Genomic DNA, 21,768 nt, shown 5'->3' with positions numbered 1-21,768 from the left:
TCATTGATCACCAATTCCAATACATTCAATGGCATAGTTCAAGTATGGATGGATAACATGGAAACTACATGCAAAGTGATCTAGATCATACCTGTTTCCAACTGGTCCAAATTCCTTAGTGAGATCGTTCTTAAAAATTTTATGCAGAAAAAAAAGTTTAGATAATAAAACTTAAACCATCAACTTTGTTCTATATAGGAAATAAACAAATTAAGGTCAAAGAACATTCTCAATAACAAACTCTCACTAAACTAGAGAGTCAGAAAAATGACTAACACCCATGTGAGCAACATGCTCATGAAAAATTTTAGGTGGTAAACCTTTGGTCAATGATCTACCACCATAGAGTTTATTCCTATATGTTCTCTCGAAATTTGATCACTATTTATTTCACAACTAGAAACTTCAATCTACTTGCTTTGACTTCATATTGTTTTTGTTGTTGTTGGAATACATCACTGCCGACTTATTGAGACAATAATTTTAGCGGTCTTTCTATGCAACCACTATCTGCAGCCCAATAACAAAATTTTGCAGCCATATTCCATGATTGGATGCCTCATAACATGCTATAAACTCTGCAACCATGGTAGAAGAAGTCATAAGTGTTTGTTTGACACTTTTTCAAGATAAAACTCCTCCAATCAACATGAAGATATAGCCTGAAATGGATAACAAAATATCTTGGCATCCAGCAAAATCGGAATTAGAATATCCAATGATCTCCAAAACTTCTAATCTCCGATAAGTGAGCATATAAGTTTTTATTCTCTACAAATACCTCATAAAACCCATTTTGTTACTTACCTAGCAATCCAATTATGAACGCAATATCTGGAAGTGTACATTTTTGAACGTACATTAGACTTCCAACAACCGATGCATTGGGAACCTTTTACATTTCCTTAGTTTCGACTATAGTCTTGGGGCATTGACCTAAATAAAATTTATCACCTTTAGCGATAAAGATATCTCCTGGTGCACAGTCTTTTATGCAAAATCTACTTCAAATCGTTTTAATGTAGTTCTTTTGTGACAATCTTAAAATATCTTGAGAACGATCTCACAGTATTTCAATTCCTAATACAAAAGAATCATCATCAAGATCCTTCATCTCAAAATTATTTTTGAGGAACCTCTTAGTGTCATGCAATAAACCTACATCATTACTCGCTATGAGTATGTCATCAACATATCACACCAGAAAGATCGATTTACTCCCAATGAACTTGTGATATATACAATCTTCTACTATATTCACCTCAAAATCAAAGGAGGTTATTACTTCATGGAATTTGCGATACCATTGACGAAAGGCTTGCTTGAGACCATAGATGGATTTCTTCAATTTGCATACTATAGACTTTGAATTACCATACACAAAGTTTTCTTGTTGCACCATATAATTCGTCTCAGCAATGTTCCCATTGAGAAACAAAGTTTTTACATCCATCTAGTGTAGCTCTAAATCAAAGTGAGCTACCAGTGCCATCATTACCCTGAAAGAGTTTTTCGATGAAATCAGAGAGAAAGTCTCATTATAATCAATGTCTTCCTTTTGAATAAAACCATTTGCAACAAGACAAGCCTTATATCTTTTGATATTGTCGTGATAATCCTTTTTGGTTTTAAACATCCATTTACAACCTATAAGTTTCACTCCTGATGGCAATTTAACAAGTTCCCAAACATCATTGTCTTTCATGGATTTTATTTCTTCTTCTGTAGCATTTATCTACTTTTGAGAGTTAGAACTTGGTAGAGCTTGTTGGAAGTTGAATGGATCATCTTCCATTATGTCTATATCATCATGATGTTCTTGAAGAAACACAATATAATCATGTGGAATTGCACTTATTCTTTCTCCAGTGGATCTTGTTGCATTTTGAAAGATGTGATGATTATTAGTATTATGTCGTGCTCCTAATTCTAAATGAAATGAATTTTCTAGTTTAAACATAATCTTTTCTCTAATTAAACCCAAGTCAAGTCTAGTTAAAGTACTTCTCGGTGAGATCTGAGGTCGAACTCAGGGACATACGACAAAAAAGTAATGAAAATAATTGTTTGATCTTGACGCAGTGAGTTATTATTTAAGTAGCAAAAGAAATATGCAATGAAAGTAATATTTACTATCTAATGAAATACTTATACTATTGGTATAATGAAGATATGGATGTGATAGTAATTGCAAGTGTTGAATGAAGTCGTGCGGGTTGAGGATGGATAAAATATCAATGATTAGACAAGGTTGAGAAAGGTCCACTAACATTTTCCTAACAGATGCATAAGTCATGCATCATGTGATAAACTCTTAAAGTAAAAACTTCACCTCTCAATGTTTTGACCCATAGTATCCTATCTCTATGATGCATATAAGGAGTTTTTGTTGTGATAGGTTAACTTTATCTCTAAAGTTACTTTTATTCTTGTTTAACAAGTTTCACAATCTCTTACTCTCTCAAGTAGTAGATTGTTTCCTACTCAGATCAATCTCCCGCTTTGATCTCAGTAAACCTTTTTGCATGCATTAAACAAGATGAACACCTACTTATGTGCAATTTAGTAAAAATGTTAGTTTATCTTTCTCAGCCAGAGGAATTTAGTTACTCATGCTTGTGAAAATGGATATGGATGGACAAAATATGGAAGTAATTGCATTCATATTAAGAAAGGTAGAGTTTTTCAATCTCTAAAAACTTAATACAAATGAAGATGACAAGAAGAATGTAAAGAAAATTAAAATAGAAAGTGTAATGCCACCGATCACAATCTTTTTCTCCCTTTGCTCCGGTGGTGGCTGTTTCATTTAGGTTGCAATGGTGTGAAGGTTAAGGAATCGTATATGAGGATTTCCATGCGCTGCGGAATGATCATTCCAAATTACATTCATATTTGAACATAAACAATTACAATCAAGAAACAAAAACTACAGGCTATGCATAAAACGAAATTACAGCATGCTTTACATAAGATCAAGGGATAAAATTAACATACCTTTGAAGACTCATTTTCAACACCCTCGATCACGAACGTTCGTGCAATTAGCAAGATAACAACCCCGAACACTCGAACGCTACAACTGCAACATAACACGATCACAACGACCGCGAACACAGCGATCTTCAAGATCACGAACACAGTGAACTCAAGGAATGACCTCCAAAAACCTTGATTATGTCGAGTTGAGTACGACACCACCACAATGCCTACCTTGGTATTCTTGGTATGAGAATCCAAAAGTGTGGGCTCTGTGTGGACTTGGTTAGAGGACGAGACTAAAGGAAGAACAATTGTGTAAACGATTGAGCAAGTGGGAGATGACAATTTCTATCGTATAGATGATGCCCAATCGTTTAACAAATGTACCGCGATCGTTTAGCTATCGGACAACTGAGTGAACTATCGTGTAGTGTCACTCCACGATCGTTTAATCTCTCTTCAGCTGTCGTTTAGTAAATTTAATTCACTTGACAGCCATTGTGAGTAATTTCTAAGAATGGAAACTCTTCCAACAACTCCTAAATTTTGAAAAATATTTTTCATTTTATCTTACGGTGACCATGAAAACCACCAATAACCTCCCACTCAATTGGTTATTAGAGAAAAAGAGATAACTATCCAATAATTAATATTATTATAAATATTCAATGCGGCGCGGTGAAGGAGTTTGTGATGCTTTATTTTATTAAGTGTGGAATATGGATGATATGTGTTGATGGATAGCATTGTGCACTCAAGTTTCCCCAGTGGAATCCAAGTGTAAATTCCTCTAAGTTTCCTGATAAGTCCAGGGTCGATCACAAGGACTTGTGAAAATAGTTTGCGTTGATAATTTTCTTATGGAAACTTTGTAGTAATCGTTAAAATAAATAAGGTGGTTGGTTTGTTGTTGCGTTAATGAAAATAATAATAAATGCAACAGAGTTCGAAAAGAGTTGGCAGCGGGAAATACGATGAATATGCAGTGAACGGGTTGAGAAAGGTTTCGGCTAACACTCCCTAGGTTGCGTTCATGTCTTGCGATCATGCAACATGCATATAATAGTAAACCACCTCTCGACGTGAATGTCACAACTTCTAAGGCTAGAACGCATGCGATAAATATGCGATAAGTCTACAGGGTATACACATAAACCTCTATTTCTATTTATGCGATGACAACATGACATTCACACAAATATGCGACCGCATAATATCATTCCTATTCCTAGGATGCATGCGATGCAAGTTGACAAACAGAGCTTATCTCTAAGTCCCTATTTCTTGTTTATGCAGGCCTAATCTTGCTCTTTCAAGTCAAATTCTAACTTAGCTCTCTCGAGACATTAGGTTCTTTCTTTAGATTCTCTCTCGAGCAACTCTAAAGGGATGTTTCGCACAGCATAAAACAAGACAATCGCAAGCAATGAACTTCTTAGATCATGTTAGCTTAGTTCCTCTCAATCCATTCAACTAGTTTAATTACTCATGCATATTAAGAGAGTGAGCAGATGTAGAAATATAACTTCCATTGAATAGATAGAAGATGAAGTACAGAATAACAATGCAAGTATAGTAAAGAGCCTTGAGCAATTTCTTGCCACCAGGTGTTACACTATTCTACTCGTGCTCTAAAGATATTCTCCCTTTCGCGAGAGTCAATACGCCCCAAGGTCCTCTCTCGAGCTACCTTGGACGATCTCCGGTGAGGTGTGAACTTATAAGTGATGAAGTAATCGACTGCTTAACCCCTTCTCTGAAGAATGCACCTGGTATTTATAGGGCATCAAAGGTGAAAGGCGGTTTCTCTCTCCTGGTTGTACAGATGGGATAGCTTTAATTCCTGACTGATGCGCTGGGTAGTTGTCACCGATAAAGCTGGATGTACTTTGTGACCGTTATCGGCTGTCAACTTAATTTGGATCCGACTGGTGTCAGCTTTCTGTCCCATCGATCTTAATTGTCCTTTCGTCCAGATGCGTCCACCATGTTGTGGTGATTCTTCTTGGGTGGATATTTGCGAGCATGATCGACGCAAAGTCTTGCGGTGAAGTTGCGCTCGACCGATGTATTCCTATGATCGCATTCTTTGCATTGCGTTAATGCATTAATCTACATAAAAAAAATATAGTGATCAACTGCCCTAATGCATTGGACGCATGTGACCGTAATATTATAGAGCTTATGCTTAATGGACACAATTTTAACATATTCTATCAACACAATCCAACATTGTCTAAGAACTTAGTACTATGATAACATGCATTTCTACCCGTTATCAGTCTGCCACCTAGCTGCAGGGTGGAGATTCCTCTTCTTCATTTTCCTTTTCAGTTAGGTCAATGTGGAGGGAAGGCGATCTTTCTTTATTATTAGCCCAAGGTGGTTTGATTAAGTTCCCTTCTTTAACAGGTGAAGAAGACGCACTGAGTAATTCTTCTACTTCATGTTTAGCGTGGTTTGTTCAAATAACTTTTTCAACCTCCTACTCTTGGGCCGAAGAGGTTTCATTGGAGGTGTTTTTTGTAACTAAGAAGACCACTTCTTAGTCTTTTCCTGCTTAACTGCCTCAGGTTGAAGTGAATGCTTCAACAGGGGTCAGAGAGTGTTGTTTATGATGACTCCCTTAAACGACGCATATTCTTCATCTTAAAAAATCTCTTAAGCAGCGCACAACCTTGTTACAAGAGAGGGGAAGAATAGCTGCCCCCTAGGCTTGAGAAATATAGCTCGCATTTGGGCTGTAATGATGCATCGCATGATGTAATATATTGCCATTACTCGATCCTTTGATATGGAGTTTCGTGCGTGGTTGGGAGAAGCTTCTTCTTGAAAAAATAAAGCCACATATTTGCGTCTGGAGTTAGACTATGCAGCGATAGTGTCTTGATCCCCTTAGTGGAGGTGATCACTTCGACTTTAGCTTGGTCAACACTCTTAATGCATCTTTCATCTCCCCACATATTTTGGCTCTCTGATTATTCTATCTCCTCCAACTTCAAGGTCATTTTGCAAGTTGAACAATGTGCTTATCCTTTTGGCATTGAAACTAACTTTCTCATCAACTATCTAAGCGATGTGGTTGCTAAAATGAGGGTCTCTTCATAGAACGCATGGAGCGCACTTGGTTTGAGTTTTTGAGGTCCCTTATAGAAGTCCCACCACCTCATGGTGCTAATAACATTCATTATAAATGAAGGCAGTGGTGCGACCTTGGGAAAAAATTCCATCTCCAATAGCAGTGGTGATTGCCTTTTGGGCGCTTTCTTCGCCTCAATCTCCATTTTATCTTTTTCTTTTTCTTTTCTCTTTTCTTCAAGGCCAACAAAAGCCTACTCTCTTTTTCTTTTTCTCCTCTCTTTCTTGACGCAGCCTTTCAACTCGCCATCTAACTTTCGTTATTCTTGGGTTGCTCTTTTCTTTTTACAACCTCTTTTTTCTTTTCCTCGTCCGCTGTCATCTTGAAAGGAATCTCGGCGAAAGTGCGTGATCGCATTCTTTGATTCTAGAAACAATTAAAAATACAAATAATCAAGAAAATGGTTAAACAACATACCTTTATCGATCCACAATTGCAGCAAAATCTCCTCTTGAAACTAGTTGTCTCCTTCTTGAATTCTTCCAATTCCATGAGATCTTCCTTGCTATGACTCTGGCAAGGATCCAGTTTATAGGAACCACTTCTTAAAATAATTGAGGGAATAGATAAGAAGAATATTCTTAGAGTTTTTCTAAGAAAATTAGGAGAATTTCTAGAGAGTGAGATTTAGAGTAATCATTGAGATTCCTCTTATTAGGGTTGATGTCTTAAATCTCGTGGGACCTATAGTTTGTAATTGTATTTTAAAAATAACTTATTTATCTAATAAAACAAGAGGTATTTTATTTGACATTTAGTACCCACAAAACCAATAAATTAAGATCTAAGGTTATCTTCTGTAACTTAAACATGTATGTGGAGACATATATGTGGATCGTGTTTAAGTGATAAATTAAATGGTCTATAGTGATGGATAAGCCTAGGTACCTTATCCTGGTGACACCACGAATATGGCACGCTTTGTAGTTGTTACAATTGTTGTAAAGTACTACAAATGGTCTGATTCTGATCATTCACGTGGAGACATGTGAGTAGGGATGTACTATACAAAGAGTCTGTATAAGATCAGAACACGAAATGAATAGTTTCACTATATAACACCGTTGATAGAAGAGATTTACATTTCACCAAGATGACCATAAGTAACTTAACTTGAATCCTAAGTGAGTTGCGAACTCCTGCCTATGAAGGTGGTCCTTTGATCTACATGGGTGAGAGTTGCCAGTGTCATTGACTCACTATACTTACCATTTTGAGGATTCATCTAATTGGGAAGTTGGAAATGCAGCTCACAAGAAGGAATTCGTTCTTTCTTCATAGTTAGAGTAAGAAGAGAAATTGCTCCCTTAAGGGTTGATTTCGGGGCTTGAACAATGTGGTGCCACACCCATTCCTGGCCTGAGTTAGGTTTGGTCATAGTTGGACTATGACTTATTGTTCATTAGAGGGATTAGTGTACTTAATGAGTTAGATGTAACTATTGAGATAAAACGGTAATTTAGGCCCAACTGTACATACGAGCAATTTTTGAAGGGTCAATGCATCGTTGATTGGTTATATTTAATGGACACAGAAATATATTTGTAGTGCAAAGAGTGTAGTTGTCGATCTTTAGTGGAGTGACCAACATTTAATGGAAGTTGAGTAATTTAATTAAAGAGCTTCAATTTAATATTAAATTTGAATTTTAAAAGGGAGGGAGTTATTATAACCTCAACAACCCCCCCCCCCCCCCCCCCCAATTTCTCTAAAAAATGGTGGAAGTGGGGCAGCTGAGAGAGGTCGTCTTCTTCCTTGTTAATGCAAAACAATTATCCTCTCTCCCATGCAATCCTTTGAAAAAAAATTCTCCCTCTCAAATCACTCTAAAAGAAAATAATTATGCTCTCTCCCAAAATTAAGAGAAGCACACAAACTCCACTTTTTATTCTCACCCAAAGGAGAATACTATGGTTTCCGTTGCGGTAGTGTTCAACCAAATTGGATTTGGGTAGCTGTCTTTTTGGTGTGCGTGATTTGAGGAGTCTTTGGAGAGTTCATTGAGATCATCAATTGGAGAGGAATTTCTTAATGGTTTTGTGACTACAAGGGCAAGTGTTATCTTAACCCTAATTCCTCTTCTCTTTTCTTATTTTTATTTTAAAGAATGCTATTTTTTCTAATGCATAATTTGTTTCCATCTCTGAGTTATTTTATTTATGTAAAATAAATGGATCCGATCACACTTTCGTAGAGTTCACAAACCTTCAATTGGTAATAGAGCAAATGTTTTTTAGTCCCATTTTTTTTTTATTATTTTCTAAATAAGTTCAGAGTTATGGCTAGATTTCTGTTTTTTTGTGCTTTTATGTGATGAATATGTTGATTACGCATTTAGATGTTTTCTTTGGGATTGGCTTTAGTTTACCACTTTAATTTTACAATTCGGTATGCAAGGGCCATTTTGTTTTTGGGCGTAATTGCAATAGAGTCTATAATTTGTTAAGTCCAGGTCATTCATGATGCTTTCTGGCAAAGATCTGGAGGCTTCGAAGCCAAAACAGAGAAAAATCGGAGCAAAAATGCGTCGCACAGAAGCTTTCTATACAGCAGTGTCGCGGTGTTATACCCTATTGCCACTACGCTTCGACAAGAGGCAAACGAGAAAAGTTCTTGTAGCATCGTGACACTAGGGTACAATGTCGTGACACTCCAAGATGCAAAGGACACACGCTTTGGAGTTGGTTCGCCAATAATTCGCGGTTCACGATTCGGTTCGCGTGCAGTTTGGCTCTTTCCCAGGTGGTTTAATAACTTATTTTCTTTATTTCATATAGTAATAATTAGTTTTTAATTAATTAAATTAATGTACATATTATAATTAATTTAATTAATTGTTAATAAGTCAATCCCGGTCCAAAATGTGTTTTTTTTTAAATTATGCATTGGGTGTATGATTTATTTTATAATATATGTCATAATGTATGTCATATAGAGAAAATCCCACCATAGGCTATGCATTATTTATGCATCATGATTATTATAAATGTTATAATGTAGTTGCATGATTTCCTTACTAGCATGTACATGCATCATATAATATAAGAATTATAAGTATGAATGCATGCATTAATAACATTACCATGCATCATTTATATTATAATGGGTATAATATATAATAAGTATGAATGTTGCCAATTATTTTCATTACTTTAGTATATAAATATTATGTATGTTAACTGATGAAAATGAGATTGCATGAAGCATGACACTACTTTAAATAATTTATAAATGTTATACTTTTAAAAAGTATGTCATTAGATGCAATCTTAGGTTTTGATTTGTTTCATTTATGCTTTATAATTTTCATAAATAAATGAAATTAAAAATTAAAATTATAATAAAGAGTTTCATGCCAACATAGGTTAAAATCATTTTTTAATAGTTTAAAATTTGATTCACTATAGACCTAAGATCACAATATTTCTAGTAAGATTAGAAATAAGTTTAATCTTTTAATTAGTTTAATAGGATTGAATCCATTTGAAATAAAAGATTAAATTTGTAGCAAATGTATCTATAAGGGACCTTTGTCTAAGGACAGTTCTTTCTAGATTGGGGTATTTAAGCTGACGAAAATGGAACACTTCTACCTGCGAACTGACCTGGAAGGTGAATTAGATAGATTTGCTACAAGCATGCAATGATTGATTAAATTTTATTAAAACGTTTAATGAACAATAATCAATATTGTTTAACTATCCAAAGTAAATGTTACATTGGGCAAAGTTAAAAACCGCTTAGTAAAAATAATTAGCCGTATTTTTATAGTTAATTAACCCTAGGTAAAACACTCAATGGGAGGAAAATGGGTTATATGATACTTCATTTTTCCTATCACATTTCTCTCTAAAAATTCACACCATGAGACCTATACTCAGCCTCGAGGCACCTTTGCTTGTATCCCCCTACGGGTGGTTGTTAGTTCTCAAAAGGAGCTATTATTCCTAACTTAATTCGGGCTTGTTATTGGATTTTATGTATTTATTTGGCTTATTTTGTAGGTATCATGCACTGAGGAGGTAGAATAAAAAAATGGGAGACAAATAGGACTAATTTGAAGCAATTTTTAGGTGATTTGAGCAGTCAGGCTTCAAAACAGTGAAAATTACAAAACTACCATTGTCAAAAGGTTGCAATGCTAGTCTGACGTTCTAAGGTAGAATGTGCAGGATTGTAACGCTCCAAAGATATACAACACCAGCGTTGCGACACTGCTATTTTTCCTATAAATATATCTCTTTGGCCCTAGGTCAAAATATGTCGAATTTGGAAGGCCGAAGAAAAACTCGTTCCTTTGTCCATTCCCTTCAATTTTCGGTATCTTTTGGTTATTTTTGCTTTTTATTTTGGGTTGTAATCAATGAAACGGATGTGTATCTCAGATTTTTCTATGAATTGAGAGGTAATCTCTTTCTAGTTTCTTTGAGCAAGAGCCCCATGTTTAATTTCTTGAAGGTTTCTTAATTAATTTAACTGCAATCTTGTGAATTCTTTGGTTGGATTTGTTTTAATCTTAATGGAGTTTTGATAAATTCTTTTGACAAATTAATTTGTTGAAATTCTTGTTTGCAAAATCATTCTAGCCTATGCATCATTGATTGATTAAATTGTGCATATTAGGATCGCATGTTTAAAGTCTAGACTTTTTCTAGCCAAACTCATGTATACCCTAGTATAATCTTTTCAAATAAATCATACTACAAGTTATGACTTTCCGGCTTGTTGTATGTCTCAATAATTGAACTCTTTCTTAATTCTTTTCAGTATTAACTTGTATGTTGCTAAGAAGGAAAAGTTTTAAACTGAATTAGGGCTGATTTAGATTTTTATCAAAATTGGCTAATTGGGCTATTAGATTCTCTAATAGGTTTAGGGATTGACAGATTCAGTGTAATTAATTGGTGCCTAATGAAAGAAATTGCATAGGAAGTTTCTCTTTTTCTAGAAATTAGATAGACTCCTATTCTAGATTACATTTACCCATTTTATTTTAATTTCACGCATTTATCTCTTCCACATCAAAACCCCCCATTTATCACTCTAGTTAGAAAAATTAACTCAATGTAACCAATCGCGCTTCTCTGTGGAATGGTTCGGACTTACCACTATTGCTACGTTTTAGTAATAATAGAAGTAGTTCGGTATTTATAAATTTTATTTTGCTTCGGTTTAGAGTCGAATTAACGTCATCGATTCCCGATCCGAACAAAAATGGTGTCATTGTCGAGGAACCCATTGATGTTTCGTTAGTTAAATTTCTAGTTAGAGTATTATTTTACTTTTTATTTGTTTTCCTTTTGTGTCTATTTGTTGTTTTATGGTAGGAAATATCAACAGGTATGGTTTTCAATATACGAAGCAATAGGAATCACCGGAGGTAAGAGAGATTTGTGGTCTTAGATATCAAATTTCTTAACTAACCTCTGTTGTATAAGCTTGGCTAATATGCAGGTTCAGAATTCGCACGACCCTGAGTACAGATGTCATCCTCCTTGGGAGTTGGTTGGACAAGCACCATTTCCAATGCCATATTAGTCTACCCTCGCAGGTATTTCTTTAGAGGATATAGTTAGCGAACTTTTTAATCACTCTGGTGAGTTTGTGCAGGAACGTCCCTACTATTATCAAGAACCCATCAATTTCCAGCAAGACGACCTCTATTTCGAATGTGAGGTCAGAGTTGAAATTCAGAGTTTGAGTGACCAAATCGCTCAGATCTCTAAATCAGTTAGGAAACTAGAGGAGTTTTGTGAATCACCCTTCAAGGATGCTGAGGTGAGCAGAGGCGATATGAGAATAGATGATCTCACAAAATAGACGGTCCATCAATTTTTAGCAAGGTAAGGTGTTGGATTATTTAATGCGTGAACGTACTAAGGATTTTTCTAAGCGCGCAGGAAATCATTTAGAATCATCCCACGTCTGTGGCACTGAGTTCGACCTTGTGATGGAATACGTGTGGATCGATTCGGACGACGAGGTTTATCTTCTGCAACAACAAGAACAAGTCGGTGAGGTTAAGTATGAATATAGGCTTAATTTAGAAGAATTTCAGGTAAAAGAGTTAGAGGCTCCCAAGCCTCGCCCTGTTCTTTGTACCGGTATTCCTCTTTTTTTTTTTCTCACCTTCACCTCACAAGTCAGTTGAGTTAGAGTCTTTATTTTCTGCAGAACCAGTTCTTGAGTCTTTTATTTTATTTCCTTTTACTAATATGAAAAATATCAAATTTGACTTGTTTGGTTCTCTTTAAAAGATGAAGAGCTTTGTAGCCTTATCGGGCTATATCGACTCATCCAAGAAGAAACTAGAGAAATATGAGATTTTTTGTGCCTTGACAGGGGACAGGTCACATCGAGCAATCGACGTTAAAAATTTTCCCTTCTTTGAGGGAGCCAGGTGATAAAATTTATTGCTTTTTTTATTTTTTTCTAGATTAGATTTCTTTTTTGTTTTTGTTTTGTAGGGACGACCTAGGAGAGGGGAGCATTTTTTTGAAAGGCGAGCCCGACCACCACCATCCCGTGCGCGACATTGTTATCAGGGGAGGCTTTCTATTCCTTTGTTTTTATTCTTTTTGAGCTATATATGAGATACATTGGGGACAATATATATTTTTTAAGTTGGGGGTGGGGTATCTGTTGGGTAGTATGGTTATGTGCTCGATTTCCTTGCTTGTTGTTTGCTCTATTATTACCATGATAGTTTATGACGCACTCTTCCTATAATAAAATTTGCATGAAAAACATTAGGAACACATGATCATGATTTAGCCCAATTAAAAAAAAAAATCTTGTCATTTACATCTTTAAGTCATTGTTTTGTGAAACTAAAGTCTTGCATGCTTATAATTGAGTTATCTGGTTTGTACTTCTGTTGTCACCTCGAAAGAGACACCTTTGACTTAAGAGTAACCATACTTGTGGTAGAGTAAAACTAGACAAAGTAGATAAAATATGGCCTACTATAAATTAAAAAAAAAAAAGAGAGAGAAAGGAAAAAACTAAAATAAAGAAAAGAAAATTAGTTGCAATTCTGAAAAAAAGAAAAAAAGAAAAATATAAAAATGAGGCATAACCGGTGTAACTACAAATAAAAAAAATAGTGTGTGTGTATGCATGGATAGAGGTGAAAAGAGCTACCTCCGCCATGTCTAGTTAGGACCCGCAAGAAAAGAGTGATAGGTTTCCGATGGTGGGGTGTGAAAGCTAGCTCTCTAAGCAAATAAATGCCCTTTATGTTTTGTGTGTGAGAGTTTAGGCACTCTTGTCTTAGTGTTGCCCTGTTTATGCAAGTTGGTGTGTCTGAGGTCAATAACCGAACCAGAGTCGGAGAAAACGGGATGAGGACCTTATAAAACCTTTCCGGGTTGTGCAAGCTTAATTAGTAAGACTCTAGGCTTATTCATGCATGAATAAACCATAATCATTTTTAAACTTGTGCTTAATTGATTGATTGTAATTGATTTTGTTCTTGATTACAAATTTCATTCGATTCAGCTGTTGAGACTAGAATAACAACGTTGTAAATTAAGCTAGCATGTTTTTAATTATTTTCTACTTTATCGTGTGTTTCTACCTTGCTCGGGATGAGCAAGAATTAAGTTCGGGATGTTTGTTAGCTCTAAAAAAGAGCTATTATTCCTAGCTTAATTCGGGCTTGTTATCGGATTTTATGTGTTTATTTGTCTTATTTTATAGGTATCATACACAAATTTTATAAGTGAATTGCTTTTAAATCCAATCAAGTTTTAGCAAAGTAAGAATATACCCAAAATTATTTTTGCAATGATACTACAAGACATTCTTAACTAAATACTATCTCTAGAATAACTCATATTCCGATAGTCATTTAGCTATCGCTTTTGGTCAGAAATTACTAAATAATTCTGTAAGTGTAATCCTTCATTTTCAGACGTCAGAGGTCGGCCCTAACTATGCTACCAAAATGGAGAGTCAAGGTTGGGAATGGGCCTAAGAAATCCTATCCATTCCTGAAGTTTGAGTTGTTCTGAATCCTATGTTACCACTCTCTGAGGGATAGCCATCGTTAAACGACTAGCAAAGGGCCGCTTAAAGCAAACCAGGAGGTGCAACATAGGAATCTCACATTCCAAACTAACGGAAGAGACCGTACGATATGTTGACTCATATCCTTCACCCACTTACTATAAACAACTTCCTCCATTCACCTTGTTATTGACTCATACAAACACTTTCCGTATAAAGGTCACTCTCAGGATGACACGAAGCATCATATAAATCTCATGGTGTAAACTATATGGAGATGTGGCAGTTGAAATCTATATATCATATAATTGATTTATGTTTGAACCACTTCTCCTTATTCACCGAAATCTAGATTTATGCTAAAAAATACTTTCCGTATGGAGGCCATTTCCAAGGTGACACGAAGTACCACTTAAATTTGGATTGTGAATTCTTAGGGACATGAGAGCTAAAAATAACGTACCATATATTTTATTAATCTCCCACTAAAGTGTTTTAATAACTTTATTATATAGAAGTTATTAAACTCCCACTGAAGTATTCTACTGTTGGGTAAATTTATACTTAGGTTCTTTTTCGGCTAAACAAATTACCCTAAGTCTATATGGTTTATCCAAGTATAACACTTATAAATGGATTTATACCTATCATGTCTAGGTGATAAACCCTTTTATTACCTCGCATTGCTCACATATTGCTCATAAAACCGATTAACAATGCCCAATAATTTGGTCATAATCCCCAGGTAGGAGGTGTTATGTAGACCGTTAACTTAAGTACCCCCAGCCTTAGACAGGATTATATACCGGTTGAGTTTGTAACCCGAGTTTTACAAGTTTAATGATCTATTTTAACTATTAAAACGAGTGGTTAACCTATGTGAGCATGCAGCTGTTCTTTGTTATGGATTTTAAACGTCTAACCCAATTTTATAATAGCTTACAAAATTTTAGACATACTAAACATCCACAACATAGATCAAAGGCATTCAATATTTAATATAACAATTATATTAAATAAAAGAAACCCTAAACATGAATACTATATATATTATAATATTTTATAACATATTTTCAATGCATGTAACATGCTTTCTATAGTGGGATTTCAAATCTATATGGCATACTGTATGTACATTCAAGATTTATTTAATTATAACATACATCAAATGCATAAATAATTAAACACAAACTGATATGGTTTTAGTTTTGGCATAAAGAAGCAAACAAATGCATAATAATTATAAAACAGCAAGTAACAACTTCAAAACTGCTCGAACCGCTTCAAACCAAACCCAAACAACTTGAACCGGACCAGAATAGCCTGAACTGGACCAGCCATAAACCTTTTGAGGCCGAACCAAACAAGACCTCAAGAAAAATGGTTGAACTGATTGCTCTTGCTAGCTCTGGTATCGCTCGATTCAACTCTCGCTAGCTCAGTTGAAGAATCTCGCTTCAAACTTGATCTCTCGCTCCATGCTTGAAATCTCGCTTGAACTTGATTCATAATCTCGCTCAACTCGATCTCTCACTCGAAATTCCAATAAAATCTCGTTTGAACTAGAAATCTCGCTCAAAATCTCGTTTGAACTTGAAATCTCACTCGAAGAATTCCATCAGAATCTTGCTGAAACGAAATTTTTTTAGGCTCATCGTGTAGCACTGACAACCATCGTCTAGTGCAATCATCTAGTGTCTACCTGATTGTGCAGCGACATCACCTTGCATCTTCTAACTATCGTGTAGCGCCATCATATAGAGCCAAACAAAGCTACACGATCGTGTAGTGCTATCGTATAACGCCGGACAAAGCTACACGATCATGTAGTGCCATCGCATAGCACTTCAACACATCATTCAGTGCCTGCATAAAGCTACACGATCATGTAGTGCTATCGTATAACACTTCAACGCATCGTTCAATGCCTGCACAAAGTTGCACGATCGTGTAGTGTCATCGTATAACACTTCAACGCATCATTTAGCGCCTGTACAAAGCTACACGATCGTGTAGTGCCATCATATAGCATGTCAACACATCGTTCAGTGCCTGTAGCTACACGATCATCTACAACACTTCAATGGCCAGCGTCCATAGCTACACGATCGTCTAGTCCTCTTGCTTTTGCTTTGTAGCGAGATTTAAATAGAGGTTGAAGAACTGGAATCTGTAGCTCGACCTTCTTCACTTATTTCTTTAATTACATCTTAATTTCAACTCTAATGACTCCAAATAAATTACAGACTTTTGAGAATACACATAAGCTCATCAATCAAAAGTCAATTACAAATTTAATCAAGAAATCAAAGAGAAATAAAATGCCAAAATTTAGATACCAAATGCCAAATCAAAAAGAAATAAAGCCCACCACACCAAAATTAAACCAAATTGAATGCTTATATAATGCTCTGATACCAATTGTTAGAATATATCAGCAAGCAGCGGAAGTAACAAGGATTAATAAGCACTCTAATTCGTTAATTTTGGCAGTAACTAAAGCATGCTTACATAGTAACAAGTGGGTTTCAAGTCATACCTTTGTAGAACTTTTTCAAATCTCGATTCTCAGTTGCAAACTTCTCCAAATCTTGTTGTAGATCACCTCGAGATCTTCCCCACTATTCTCTTGGAGCTTTATATTGAGTTGTGGGACTCAAAATAAGCTTGAATGAAGGGAACTTGGAAAAGAACTCATTGCAGCAACCCACTTACCTACTTGAAGGACACCTTCTTGAACACGAATTTTTCAGCAAAAAATCTTTAGATGCATGCCTCAATTCCACTCCAATCTTCTCAATATATTATAGATTATCATGCAAAAAAGATGGTTGCATGAGATGCAGCTCATGTTTGGAGTTATTGAAGCCAAAATGAAGTGGGTTTTGTATGAGCTACTTTGAAGGTGTAATGGAAAAATCTAAAATCCCATTTTTGTGTTTTTTCAAACTTTTTCAATTTTTCAAAATGATTTCAAAAATCAATTTAATTTCTAAAATTGAAAATATTATTAATTTTACAAAATTACTTTCATAAATTAATTTTCTTAATAAAAATAATAAATAATTATTTAAATAGTTTAAATAATTCAAATTAATTTAATATTTACACAAATCCACCTTCATATATTTAAATCATATTTAAATAATAATTCTCCTATTCCGTTTAATTCTTAAAATTAAACATGTAATTATATCTCATATAATTACTAATTCCTTGAATTGTAATTTGAACGTTTCAAATTAATTTATCACGTTACTCTAAAGCTAATCCATTTACGAGCTAATAGGGGTACCTCACGAACCTACAGATCATGGGCTCCAACAATCTGAGATTAATTGGTTAAACTAATTACACCGAATTAACTCCCATTCGTTAACTAATGGGTCATTCCACTAAAGCCCATAGTTAAACTCCCTTTACTGTAGATATATTATGTCCACTCGATATAACCATTATTAGTAAGTTAACTCTTCACAGTTTGTTCGTAATAACGGCTGGGTCAAATGTTTGTTTTACTCCCAAGATTATCTCTTGTTCCTTAAGTCCCACTGATCTTTAATGAATAATTGATTTGTGATCCAATCGACAAATTGAGCCCCTCTCAGGCCAATGAGAGGGTGGGGGGCCCTTGTTCAAGACCTAAAGTTAGCACTTAAGAGAACAACCTCTCTACTATCCCTAAAAGTGGGTAGGAGTGAATTCTTTCTTACGCCCTATATTCCCAGCTATCTACCCGATTTTACCCCTGAAATTGAGGTTTATTAAGCCGACGCTGTTGAGCCAACTTTCAGCTATGCAAATCTAAGGATAATCCTGAATAAATAGGAGTTCATAGTTAGCTTAGGATTAAGGTCAAGTTACCTAGGTCATCTTTTTGAAATAGTCAATTTTAAACAGTAAACAATGTTATAAAGTAAGAATGATTGATTTCGTGGTCCGATCTTGTACAAACCCATTTGCACAGGACGCCCCTACTCCTCATGTCATAACATGTATGAATTAGGATCACTTCGTTTGTAGCACTTTACAACTCTTTGTAACAACTACAAAGTAGGCCGCATCCAATAGTGTTACCAAAACAAGGCACCCAATCTTATTCATATACCATAAGTCATTTTGACTATTTATTCGAACTTGATTCACTTTTATGTCTCCACATAAAGTTCAAGTACTCATGTAATAGTCAATGGTCTTTTAGGTTTATTGGATTTCTAATAAGCAAAATATATATTCAATAACAACTTATTGAATTTTTCAGAATAAGTCTTATTGTGTACAAACCACGAGTTTTAGGACACAAAATCCAATAATGTAGACTCTGATTTTCAGACTAATAGGGATTCCAGGAAATCCACTTTAGGATCAGTGTTCGTTCTTAATGGAGGGGTTGTAGTGTGGAGAAGCACCAAGCAAGAGTGCATTGGTGACTCCACCATGGAGACAAGGTATGTAGCAGTTTGTGAAGCTGCCAAGGTGGCTGTTGGTTCAAAAATTCTTAATTGATCTAGAAGTAGTTCCAGACATGTTAAAGCCCATCACCCTTTATTATGATAATAGTGGTGTTGTGGCTAATTCTAGGGAGCCCAGGATTCACAAGCACGGGAAGTACATAGAGCGGAAGTATCACCTAATATGAGATATTGTGCATCAAGGGGACGTGATCGTCACGCAAATAGCTTTGACGTACAACGTTGCTGATCCGTTTATAAAGGCTCTCACTACTAAGGTGTTTGAGGGTCGCATGAAAAGTATGGATCTACAGGATAGGTCACATTTAGTCTAGGGTAAGTGGGAGATTTTGTACTAGGCGCGTATTGTATGCCCGAGTTTATTGTTTTTGTGTACTTTGGTAATAATTTAACTTTTATAATGTATACCGCACTAGCTTTAGGATAAGTGGAAGATTTTTAGGGTTGATGCCCTAAATCTCATGGGTCTTGTAGTTTGTAATTATAATGTATAAACAATTTATTTATCTAATAAAATAAGAGGCATTCTAATTGAAATTTATTAGCATTAACCCACAAAACCAATAAAATAAGATCTAAGGTTATCTTTTGTAATTTAAACATGTATGTGGAGACATACAGGTGTATCGTGTTTAAGTGATAACCTAAACGGTCTATAGTAGATGGATAAAGGCTTGGTACCTTATCCTAGTGACACTATGAATATGGCACACTTTGTAGTTGCTACAATTATTGTAAAGTGCTACAAATGATCTGATCCTGATCATTCACGTGGAGACATGTGAGTAGGGGTGTTCTATACAAAGAGTTTATATAAGATCGGAGCACGAAATGAATAGTCTCACTATATAACACCGTTGATAGAAGAGACTTGTATTTCACCAAGATGACCATAGATGACTTGATCTGAATCCTAAATGAGTTGTGAACTCCTGCTTATGAAAGTGGTCATTTGATCTACATGGGTGAGATTAACCAACGTTGTCAACTCAATATATGCTTACCATTTTAGGGATTCGTCCAATCGGGGAGTTGGGAATGCAGCTATCTAAGAAGAAATTCACTCTTTCTTTGTAGTTAGAGTAAGAAGAGAAATTGCTCCCTTAAGGGTTGATTTTGAAGCTTAAATAATGTGGCATCACACCCTTTCCTGGCCCGAGGGGGGTTTGGTCATAGTTGGATTATGACTTATTGTTCATTAGAGAGATTAGTGGTACTTAAGAAGTTAGATGTAACTATAGAGGCAAAATGATAATTTTGGCTCAGCTATACTTACAAGAAACTTGTGAAGGGTCAACGCATCGTTGATGGATTATATCCAATTAACACATAAATATATCCATAGTGCGAAGAGTTTAGCTGTCAGTCTTTAGTGGAGTGACCGGCAGTTAATGGAAGTTGGGTAATTTAATTAAAGAGTTTAATTAATTATCCAAGTGCCATTTGAACTTCAATCTATAGGTTCATAAGGTCCCCTCGGTAGCTCAATTGGGATTATTGAAAATCAAATTAATTTGAATTAATTTGAATTGTTTAAATTAATTATATATGATATAATTAATATAAATTAATTATATGTAATATAATTAATATAATGTATTTGATACATTATAATATAAAGTTTAATTTGAAAGAAAATAAATATTTGAATATGATTCAAATATTAATTATATGAATTGGATTCATATAAAACTATAGGTTAAATTTAATGTGAATTTGATTTATATTAAATTCTATAAATTTAATAAGAGAATTTCAAACTATAGATTATGTTATATCTGATATAATATAAACTATAAGTTATATGTTAGATTAGATATAACATATAGTATAATATATATTATATGATAAGTTAGTTATTATATAATTATGTTATATTAATTAAATTAAAATTAGTTTTAATTTTAAAAGGGAGGGAGTTATTATAACCTCCCCTTAATTCTCTAAAAAATCGTGGAAGTGGAGTAGTTGAGAGAGGTCGTCTTCTTCCTTGTTAACAAATAACAATTATCCTTTCTCCCATGCAATCCTCTATGTACATATATAGAGAGAGAGAGAGAAAGAGAAAGAGAGAGATAGATAGATACATAAACTCCCTCTCAAATCACTCTAAAAAAAATAATTCTACCCTTTCCTAAAAATTAAGAGAAGCCCACAAACTCCTTATTTGATTCTCACCCAAAGGAGAATATCATAGTTTCCGTCGTGGTGGTATTCAACCAAACTGGATTTGGGTTGCTGTCTTTTTGGTATGTTAGTGATCCAAGGAGTCTTTAGAGAGTTCATTGAGATCATCAATTGGATAGGAATTCCTGAAGTTTTTGTGACTACAAAAGTAAGTGTTATCCTAACCCTAATTCCTCCTCTCGTTTCTTATTTTTGTTTTAAAAAGCAAGTTGTTTTTTTAATGCCTAATTTGTTTCCGTCTTTGAATTATTTTATTTCTATAAAATAAATGAAATTGGGATTCAATCACGCTTCTATAGGGTTTTCACAAACCTTTCATTCTTATTCTATAGAGTGTTTTGTATGAGGGCTCCCAAGGGTTCTATTTATAGAACTTTATGGGTTAGTCCCAATCCTATTGCGATAAAAAAAAAATTTAATTAAATATTTAATAATATCCCATATTAATAAATATCTACCCAAATAATTTGTCATATTAAATGGTTTAAATATTTAAATCATATTTAAATATTTATCTCGTGCATAATCTTTAATTTGAATTACATCCAAATTAATTAATTAATTCCTTATCTAATTATTTAATATAAATCTTATTTAAATTAAATAACTTAATTATATGGATCTCATCCAAATAATTAATTATTTGAATCATAATCAAATAAATCAATTCTCCCATTATCTTTTTAATTTGAATCTTTTTCAAATTAAATAATTTATTTATTTATATGTATCTCATCCAAATAAATAATTAATTATTTGAATCATGTTCAAATAAATCAATTCTTCATATTATAAAGTTATCGTTTAAATCTCATTTAAATAAATTTTATAATTTCAAATTTTCTTTCAACGTAGTTTATCCTTATTGGTCTGGGATGAGCTAGCAATGGGATCTTATGAACTTAATTAATTAAACTCTTTAATTAAATTAACCTTCATTTATTAACTACAAGACAAACCACTATAGACCTGTAGTCA

This window comes from Benincasa hispida, chromosome 3 (assembly GCF_027475165.1).
Source record: "Benincasa hispida cultivar pf3 chromosome 3, pf3_genome.v1.1, whole genome shotgun sequence".
NCBI classification, from domain to species: domain Eukaryota; kingdom Viridiplantae; phylum Streptophyta; class Magnoliopsida; order Cucurbitales; family Cucurbitaceae; genus Benincasa; species Benincasa hispida.
Note: the sequence above shows the minus strand (reverse complement) of the source record.